Source organism: Vespa crabro, chromosome 25, assembly GCF_910589235.1.
Source record: "Vespa crabro chromosome 25, iyVesCrab1.2, whole genome shotgun sequence".
NCBI classification, from domain to species: Eukaryota; Metazoa; Arthropoda; class Insecta; order Hymenoptera; family Vespidae; genus Vespa; species Vespa crabro.
The window spans coordinates 782119-791419 of NC_060979.1; the positions used below are offsets into that span (position 1 = coordinate 782119).

At 35.1% G+C, this 9301-nt stretch overlaps 1 pseudogene; it reads left to right on the forward strand.

Moving 5' to 3' along the window:
- The first annotated feature begins 1508 nt into the window (after nucleotides 1-1508).
- LOC124432520 lies at nucleotides 1509-6023 on the forward strand (annotated as a pseudogene).
- The last annotated feature ends 3278 nt before the right edge of the window (nucleotides 6024-9301 follow it).

Below are 9301 nucleotides of genomic sequence, written 5' to 3' on the forward strand. Positions count from 1 at the left end.
CATGTCCGCACAATCAAGTTAAAAAATGATCCGAGTAATTCTTCTGTCGCCGTAGCTTCCAAGGACTTGAAAACGAAAACAGAATTTTTAGTAGATACGGGATCTGAACCAAACATCTTAAAAATAGATATGGCCGATGACGATTTCTTATGCGACGAGTCAAACAAAATAAAATTATCGATTTTTATAGTTATTCCGTGGAATTTCACCCCGTCTCAAACTCCGTTTCATATCCCTCATGGCGGCATAATAGACTCGGATTTCTTTAAAAATACAGTAAAGATAAATTTCATAAAAGAACAAGTAGAATGGCACAGAATGACTATGCAATTTGTTAAACCGAGAGAAATAGTCATTGTGACTCGCACTAGTAACATCCTAAAGTTAATATCAAAAATAATAAAAATAAAACGGACTATGTGCTCGCAATCGATTTAGGAAAAGGAATATTTGCAGGATGAAGCTTTAGTTACAAATGACAACGGCAAAGCTCTTATGAAGATTTCCAACACGAATGAGACAGACGTTAAAATTACAATACCAACGATCAAACTCGAAGAATTCGAGACGTGAATCTCTTATCAGCCTTAGGGCATATGAGGTCGTCTACGATATCGTGGATTTCAACGATTCAATCAAGTGGTTCTAAGGAGAAATGCATAACACTAATCGCTCAGCCACTCCAATCTCTCATCTCCCTACTCCTAGACTCGAGGCAAGCAAACTCGACACACATTCCACAACTCTCCTAAAGCGAGATAAGGATGCCGAAAAACTTAACATACATGCCTCGCACAAGCGATTGAGACAAAGAGAATCTCAGCTATTAAAAAAGTCGTCGAAACCTCTCGTTTTTCCTCTCCTAACTCCTACCACGGTACAAGTCCAGATAAATTCGAAGAATTCTACACGAAAGCTTTGCAAAATATCAAACTAAACTCGCTCAATGAAGAAGAAAAGGAAATGGCACAAACCATGATAAAAGGTTCATTAGATTTATTTCATCTACCTGGAGATAAACTCACGCACACCTACACAATAACTCATAAAATCGAGATTACAGAATCTATTCCGGTTTCCGTACGATAGTATCGTTTTCCTCCAATCCACAAGGAGGAAATAAATAAACAAATCAAGGAATTACTGAAGAATGATGTCATCCAGTCTTTAGCATCGCCCTATAAGTCCCCTCTCTGAATCGTCCCGAAGGAAGCCGACGCAAACAGTAACAAGAGATGGAAGCTCGTTATAGATCAAATATTAAACAAGCAAACATTTAAGGGCAACTATCCTCTCTGCCTAATATTACCGAAATATTGGATCAATAAGGGAGCGCCACATACTTTAATACTTTCGATCTCGCTTTAGGCCTACATCAAATCGCAATAAGTAAATACAACGCACAGAAGACGGTCTTCTGGACAACATAAGGGCAGTATGAATTCACGCGGATGCTCTTTGGCTTGAAGAACGCCCCGTCGATCTTCCATGCCTCATGAATTGGATTCTTACGGAATTACAAAGAAACGAACTTTTTGTATATCTTGATGATATTGTCATAAATTCCAGCGTTTTCACCGAACACATTGTAAAATACAGCAAGCAATGCGCTCGTTTAAGACAAGCAGGACTGAAATTACAACCGAAAGAATGCAACTTCTTACGAAAAGAGGTAACTTACCTAGGGCATATGATTATCTCCGTCGGAGTGAAACCGAATCCAGGAAAAATAAGAGCAGTACAAGATTTTCCTATACTCAGAACACCAAAGAACATAAAACAATTTTTAGGATTAGCAGGCTACTGCAGACGGTTTATACCAAATTTCTCTGCCATGAGTAAAACACTAACAAATTTATTAAAAAAGAACGTAGCTTACGTATGAGATAATCAGGACAAAGCATTTAAAACATTGGTAAAATTATTATGTCAAGAACCTCTATTACAACATCCAGATTTTACGAAACCTTCAATCGTTACAACTAACGCTTCAAATTATGCTATCGAACAAATCTTAAGCCAAGGTGAAATACGAACGTTGAAACAGTCAAATGAAAAAACTTGTTCGATTAAAAACGAGACACCACATGATTATTACAAACACGCCCGGGAAGGCGTTTGACAAAATCTTTTTAGACATCGTGGGTCCGATGCCCACAACGAGGGCAAAAAATATTTATATATTGACTATTCAAGATCTGTTTAGCAAATATTTTCTCACGATTACTCTCTAGCAAGCTTCTTCAGAGGAAGTCGCAGACGCATTCATCAAAAATGTAATATGCCGTTTTGGATCATCAAAAGGAATCTTGATTGATCAGGGTAGTGATTTTATTAGAACTAATGAAAGCAGTAGCGAAGAAGTTTCAAATAAATCACCATCACACTAACGTGTATCACTCGCACACAAATGGCTTCATCGAACGTTCTCACCATGTACTCATCGAGTTCCCCAAGCACTTTATCACCGAAAATAACGATTGGGATAATTGGGTTGACATAGCAATGTTCTCCTATAATATGGGCGAACACGTAGGAACAATGAACAATTATATTTAATCAATTAGCTAGGATACCCAACGAGTCCACCTACAATGACTTACAGAATGGAACATACGCAGATTATTTGGGCGTATTAAACGAACAGCTCAACAAACTTCAAGAGGCAGCAAAACATAATTTAACCTGTTCAAAATATAAAACAACAACGTACTATGACAAAAGGCAAAGAGTCGTTAATTTTAAAGTAGGCGATAAACTGTATCTTTTAAAAGGAACGCAAAAAGGGAAATTCGATGATAAATATATAGGATCATTTGACGTCATAGAGATCAAGGAGAAAAATAATATAAAAATATGTACCCACAAAGGCAATCGTGTAGTACAAGCCAACAGATGAAAACTCAATAAGCTAGTTTAATTTCCAAGCTCGATAAGTCGACATTATGGAAATCTGCATCACCGACTCGCGGTTTCAGTAAGAGCAGCATGGCGCAACAGTCTCTCTCCTTTCCATGATGGCGATCAATAAGACCCCCACAACTTCGATAGTCGATAAGAACTAGCGTATAAGCAGCGCAAACAGGTGTGTCAGTATCAATTGTTCTCTCCTACGAGACAAATCAAATATATAATCTTCAATCGAAATCATGAATATTTTTTTTATAATATTAACTTTAGTAAGAATACCAGTGGTCTTAGTAGGATATGATTATACAACGATTTCATTAAATATCTACACATTTTCTCTTCTGGACATAGCCGATTGCGAGATATCAAATCTACAAACTACCAACAACTCCGTCTACGTACAGCTATTACAAGCAGGGAACTACAATTCGGTTAAAGTACTGCAGTGTAGAGTAGAAATCGACAGAACAATATTTCTTTGTCTGCATTTTAATGCACTCCCACACATCCATCGTCTATAATGGACGTCGGGAGTATTTATTCACCTTAAATCACCATCTATGTCAACAAGTACACTCAACAGGAAGTCTCTCTTTGGGTCTAAATGCTTACATAAGAGAATTATTCAATAACAATGCAGATGCAATAAGTTTAACTATTAGTGGCACACTTACAACCGATGGAACATGCAAAGCATCTCAGTATAGTGACCCCTATGAAACTTGGGATGACGTGGTAGTTCAAGCCTCTCTAAGGATAAAGCTACGCGACTATTACGCTACAGTCAAAGCAAAGACCATGTAATACACCTTGGAATGGGAACCGTCTGCGCATTGAACGAGGAACCTTGCCTCGACTAGGACGGAAGCGAAAGCTATTGGCCGACCCTTCCAACCGACAGCTGCGGTTTCCACGAACACGATGTACTATATGAAGGACCTGCAACGAAACTAACACCTCCGGAATCGTCACAGGGTCCCATTCTTTATACAGTAGCCACTAAAGATGTTACCTTCGCTATGACGAAGGCCAATGAATTCGTCTTAAGCGGTTATTCCATAATCCAACTCAACATCTGAAGTTATTTATCACGGAAACATCTCCTGGACAAACATTCAAAGGAAAAGCTAAGACTTCCGTAGAAAATCTAGATATTTTTGCATACATGAAACCAAAGTTTATATACGTAGAGAGACATCTAAAAACACAGTGTACATCACAATATATAGATAAAACTAGACAGAAATTCATCCTCGAACAACAAGTACTCAAGGATCTACTCTCTCTAGCTACAATAGCACTAGATGAAATAGCATACACTCTTATGAAGCAACAAGGATACATGGCAGTAATAGCTGCCGAAGTAATATCTATATAATTAAATGCAATCTAGTACGAGTAAAAATCAGGCAGACCGAAAAATGCTATAGGAAATTACCCATTTCCTATCGCAATAATTCATACTTTCGAGCGCATCATCTTAAAGGAAGCATCGCCGAAGGATTGCAATGAACTACTACCAAATATGTATAATTTACATGGCACCTGGTATAGAGTCACAACTAAATTAATGGAGTCAATACCTCTTCCGGTGATTAAACCCTAAACGAAAGCAAAATGAAGATACATCGATCCCGAACATCTCGGAACGAGCTACTCCACCAAAGATTTAAATAAACTATCGCTAGACAAGATAACATCAAGCACAGGACGTCTATGGGGAGCATTCATAACTTTCGGATCAGCAATTGCCGGGTTCTTAGTCATTTTCATGGCCCTTCAATTAATAAAATACATTGCCGACACGCTCCTCCACGGATACGCATTCCATAATATATACGGCTGGAACCTACATCTCATAGGAGGGATATGGGGATCATTGATTCATCTCCTTCTACATCTGGTTACTAAACATCCAGAACGCGAAGAACAACGAGCGACGATGCCACCTGTAAACGTCACGGTTCACAAACAAAAAGAAAAACTAATGGATAGCACGTCCAACCAGTTGAGCACGTTCACTGAATTAAATGCGTATTTAAATAAATGCTAAAATGCACGTATATGTACGTACACTTTCTAATAGAGGGAAAAGTGTTACGTCAGACGTCACTCTTACGCCTAAAGAAAAGACGCACATTAATTTTTCTTTCACGACAGCTGTCGAGCAGTACGCATCGAGCAGTTTACTTTGTCCGCGACTTTTCAATTCATTGTACTTTATAATTTTGTACACGTTATACATCCATATATTCAATTTTGTTCGTACTCGGTTTGTATATTTACTTGAATAAACCCGGCTGTGCGTATCGAAGTTTATTCGAGATCATTCTAATCGTCTTAATTCAAACCTGTAAGATTTCTTATCTCTACGATTCGGGAATCGATTAATTAAGCGAACACTTTACCGCGCTATAGACAAATTCTCTCACATGGTATCCATCCACTCCCAACTATTCAATCTTAAAACCTCAAAGTCATACTTTCGTTAGAGGTGCGTACTTTCGATATAATTAAGTTGGAAAACTGATCGAATCGATTCTTTTATTTCAGATGGAGAATCAAGGCTTCGCGGGAGAGCAATAATGGAAACAGTACATTCATTCACAAAGATTTCTCAATACATCTTGACGCTCACATTTACGAGATGTCCTAGTAATCATCTCGTAAATGTGAACACCCAAGTTGCAAGAAATTCTGTAGAATTTCTTCCGACTCCCTTGAAGAAACAGCTCATTTGAAGGTCGAACAAAATGGTTTATTAAATTATAACTTTGAATATTAAGAATGACCGGTCCGAAGCAATCTTCTCAATCAATTTATTTCAAAAGAAATTTAACTTTTTAAGTTCCCTTTTCGCCGTGGATTTTTATCGTCAATTCCGTCTTCTTCGGCGAATTACTACATGTGGGAAAAAATAAATAGTAAAGAAAGGAAGGACCGTTCATTGGAAATAAATCTTTCTGATAATCTATTTTTGAAGGAGAATAATGAGAATAAAACTTGTACGTTATCGAGATTGCGAAAAGAGGATCATATTAGCACAAACAAAAAACGCAGGATGTAAGCACTGTAGAAACAAAGGTAACTCTGTGAACTTTGAGAAGATTAAATTCGAATCATGAGAAAGAATCATCAGGTCTTTATTTATTTAACGAACGTTTTCCAACGCAATGACAAGTCCATTCCATTTTGTCACTCATTGTTCAAGATTACAAAAGAATCCACGGAGACTATTTCTAGGCAAAATTCTATTCTACTTCGGGAAAAATTTCTTATTCCATTCTGATATTTTCAATCACAGAGAAGGTTCAACAACAAAAATAAGAGCAAGAGCAACAACATCATCACCATCGTCATTATTACGAACAGCAGCACTTACCATTGAGAATACTCGAATGCAGTGTAGTATGATAGAAATGACGATAAGACGAAGCTCCTCCACGTGGTGGAAACTAACGAAGATAAAGTGCTCATTATAACGACCAAATATAAGGATAAATTCCATTTACACGCATAACCATTGACATGCCATAAAATCTATAATATTTTTCACAGAGCTTAAGGATTTAAGTGTTTCTCAGGTGAACAATACACGTTAATTTCGTTTAAGGAAACGTGATACTGAGAGCAGTAATGACAGCGATATAATTTATCGAAAACGAAAGGTACGGAACTATTGAATCTGACACTGATAATAATACAAGCATCTCAACGGAAGATGATTGGGTCAGTATTACAGAGAATGGGTACATGCCACTTAGAGTAAATTTTTCAATAGGATCAAAAGTAACAGATCCTTTAATATTTTGAATCGATTCAGTTTTTCAAACTGTTTTTCACGAATCAGCTAGTTGATGAAATAATAAAGGAATAAACAACTATGCAAAATCTTGTTATTGTTGTTAAAATCTAAATGAAGACTCCGTATGGCCAGCATGGCATGATGTAAGTAAAGATGAATTTTGGATTTTCATTGATTCCTTCTAAATACACGTACAATGCCTATTTCTAATATTGGTCAACTAAATATAATAGTAGAATTCTTATTACGGATATATTTACAAGAACTCGAGTCAATCAATATTTTGAATGCTTCATTTAAAAATTCATAAGTCAGATAGCAAAAATATCAAAATACAACGATCTCGTATTTTTTTAGAATATCTAAATTCAACATTTTCTGAAAAGTTCATTCTCAACCAAAATATTTGTGTAGATTAATGCATAGTAAAATTTGAAGGGAAAATTTTTTCATTATATATAACCCGATTAAGCCAACAAAATGGAGTATAAGAATCTATGCGATGACGAATTCTGAAACAGGATATATCTGTACTATCCTACCTCATTATGAAAATATTACATGAGAAAATCTTATTCGTCCAAACCTACCAGTTAGCATTAGAATACCGCTGCGTTTATATCAAAAGTTGTTAAATAAAATTTCCAAGGAACAGAATTACCATATGTTTACTGATAGATATTATGCCAATATATCTTCGGCAGAAGAACCAATGAAAATGAAATGTCATTTGACTAGTACTATAAAAACTGAGAAGAAAACTATTCCAATATTTACGAAAAAAATCCAAGCTTTTAGATAAGAAAACTTGTTTCTATAAAAAAGGAAAAATCACATTTTCAGCCTTGAAGGACAAGAGAACTGTGTAACTTTTAAGTAATTGGAATGATGCTGGAATGATGGATTCAAAAAGAATTCTATGAAGAGATAAAAAAAGTCTAGAATTAGAAAGCATAATGCAGTTGCCAGCAGCACAACTTACGTGAGGGCATTGATCGAGCTGATATATAGTATCTACTTATTGTTTTTTGAGGAAGTCTCCTAAGTAGTGAAGAAAAATGTTTTTTTTGGGACATGGAAATGTCTATAATCAATTCATATTTCATATATAATAAGATCGTGAAAAAAATCAAAACAATAATAAATTAAGACATTTGAAATATGTTAAAATACTAATCGACCAACTGACTAATAATTTTCAACAAAAAAGATCTACAGTTTCTACTTCATTTGCTGAGATTAAATTAAATGGTAAACTTCTTGAAATGTGCAAAGGTAAAAAAATAAATTATGTTGTTTACTCCAATAGGCAGAAGAAAAGTGAGAAACATGAAACCAGTGAATACTACCATACTTATTCTGACAAACCAAAAAACCTTGGAGATTTTTTCAAGATTCCATAAAATGAAGAAATTCGTACTTGATACGACGTCGATATGCATTTACTTCACGAAAAATGCAGAAAGTATAATAAATATTATATATATATGTATATATATATATATATATATATATATATATATATATATATATATATATGTGGCGTTGTTTTTGTTTGAAACGATTCAAAAAATCTGATGTATCATCACTTCATATATTCAAGAACAAGCAGGCACTCGTCTATTTCACGAAAACAGAATATACATCATTCAAGCGTATATATAAAAATCAGTAGATCTTTTTCTTTTTTGTCGCAAATTTCGAAGGCACCACTGAACATGACTTTATTCTCATTATAAATATGGAAAAGTGTATATACAATAACAATAAGAATTTACGTAACTCTTGATCAATTTTGAACAAGCATAAATTTGGACATTTACTTTTCTGATTAAGAAAAAATCCGTCATCAATTTTTAATACTTTCATGTTCATCTCTAGCAGTCCTATGAGTAAATTTGAACATAACTATGCGGTCATTATGCCGAAGTTTGATATCATTTCCTTTGAAGAGAGGCGTCTAGTTACCGATTTTATTATATTAATGTTAATAATAATAATAATACTAATAAATAAGTAAAGAAAATATTATCAAATTTTCAAGATATAATACAAATGCATGGGTTTTGTGACGTTAGTAAAAGAATACATCAGTGTGCATATACTTTTGGAATATCGATAATGGGGATAACACGAAGATGTTCCTCGTATACACCAAGTCGCATGTTTTTACTTTTACGATATGTATATAATCAAGTCTCGAACTTTGCGGAAGACAACTATTAGTTTTGTTGTTTATTTCCGCATCCAATGCGATTCATACGAAATTTGATAAATTTGTTTTTTGGTCAGATTTGATCATTGTATTATAATGCCTCAATACCTCTCCTCACATTCTGGTACAGATTGTGACAAATCGCGTAATAAAAATACAATCTACAAAAGTCATCCGAGACTGGCGACATTTGAGATCTCAGGTAGAATACATTATCGCAGATACGTTATTGCGGGGATTTTATTCTAATTATTGTCATGACAGCTTCTTTATAGCAATAAGATCAGAGCTTACCCTATTCGCATTACACAAGAGAACTAATTATATGATATATATGTACAAAGTGTAAACAAACTTTAGGTCACGAATTC